This window comes from Stegastes partitus, unplaced genomic scaffold (genome assembly GCF_000690725.1).
Source record: "Stegastes partitus isolate 25-593 unplaced genomic scaffold, Stegastes_partitus-1.0.2 Scaffold2331, whole genome shotgun sequence".
NCBI classification, from domain to species: domain Eukaryota; kingdom Metazoa; phylum Chordata; class Actinopteri; family Pomacentridae; genus Stegastes; species Stegastes partitus.
Window position 1 is genome coordinate 28,130 of NW_007580062.1, and position 1,723 is coordinate 29,852.

Genomic DNA, 1,723 nt, shown 5'->3' on the forward strand with positions numbered 1-1,723 from the left:
TCTTCATCTGTCAGGAGTCAGGAGGCGCCACCTGCTGGTCACTCAGCTGCTGTGTTCAGGACGTTTTTCAGCCTCTCTGAGCAGAAGGACGCGTTTCAGCTCATCTGACCGAGAAACGTGTGAAAGTGAAGAAACACGCTCAAGCTGCTGTTGAACTATGGGAAACAAAAAGCTGCGTGTTTTCTGTTCCCCTGAAGGTCTCATTTGGACCGAACCTCACGATTCCGAACTGAAGGGCAGACTGTCTCCATGGCAACTGTCGCCATGGTGACAGCGTGTAAACCGCAGCTCGTCTAAGTTCGGCTGAAGCTTCAGGAAACTCTGAAAATGTCGCAGAGGTGAGTTTAAGTCCTTTTTATTGTTGTTGTGCGTCAACACCGACCGGAAGCAGACCTGGAAACGGTAGACTGGTCAAGGTAAAGTCCGTTTAAAGGCTCGGACGGGTAGAGACGGTACCCGGTCAGGGCCGGCCCTGCGGTACCGGGCCGGGATCCGTTACCGGCTCCTTAACGGAGCTTTAGAAAGTGAGGAGGATGTTGTTGTGTCCCAGCTTGTTTCAGATCAACTGGCGATGTTCAGTCAGCAACCAGCTGTTCCAGCGGCAATACAGACTGTATATATATATATATATATATATATATATATATATATATGTTGTAGGTGACTGTGGAGACGCCTGTTGAAAAAACACAAACGTCTATAAACTCTTGCAAAATGTTGTTGCTGTCAGCTTTAACACTGGGTCCACTTATCGCTCTGTTGTGAGTCAAGGCCGTTCAGCCAACAGTTGAAACAGCACCTCCGTGGTTCTAGAGGTTCTGTAGTCGGAATGATCTGAAGATGGAACAAACTGTTTGGTTGAAATGAACAACGTGTTGTATTTGCAGTAAGCTAACAGGAAAAGATGAGTTTCGTCTATGAAATTCCTATTTAATGGTTTTATTAAATACATGTCTAAATGCCACGAAGCCTGATTATTGTACGCTGAAGCTGTGACCTGCATGAACTCACAGGGCAGCGATCCAACTCTCCTGTTGCAGGATGTTCAACCAGCTGTGGGCAGATGCTCAGCTGGAGCTGAGCCGCCTGCTGGCCGAGGAGCTTCCTGCTGAGCCTCTTCGTCCNCAGGAGAATGTGATGTGTGGCAAACCAAAGTTTTAGTTGTTTGCTATTTTGATATGACAAAACGGTGATGCGGGTTCATTCATAGGCTACCTGGTGTGCAGAGGAGTCTAGATACAGTTATTATATGTACAAAGTCACAAGCTTCCTCCATGTTGCGTTCATGTTGAAATTTAACAACATAAGAGGCTTTTTCGTCCTGAATGTTCCCAAACATAGACTTTCTGTACGAGACATTGAGAATACTTCAACACGCATCACAATATCATGTAAATATCAATATCATGGTAAAGAGCTTTTCTTGTCTTGTTTTTTCATTTTATCAAATTTTTCACCAATTTGGAGGTGTGTGCCAATTTTGAGCGTGTTTAGAGGGTCTAATTAAGGGTTTTGTGTGCGTCAAGCAAATAATAATAGGAATAAAGAAAGGACCCTGCAGCAAGGACCCCTGCTTGCTTTGCAAGTAGGGGTCCTCGGACCCTAATAACAATCAAACTTCATTTGACTATAATAACTTTTAGGGCTGAGACCCTACAGTACTAATAAATATGGAGATTTACCGGACAAATTTTGACAAAAATATACATAACAACCCAACAAA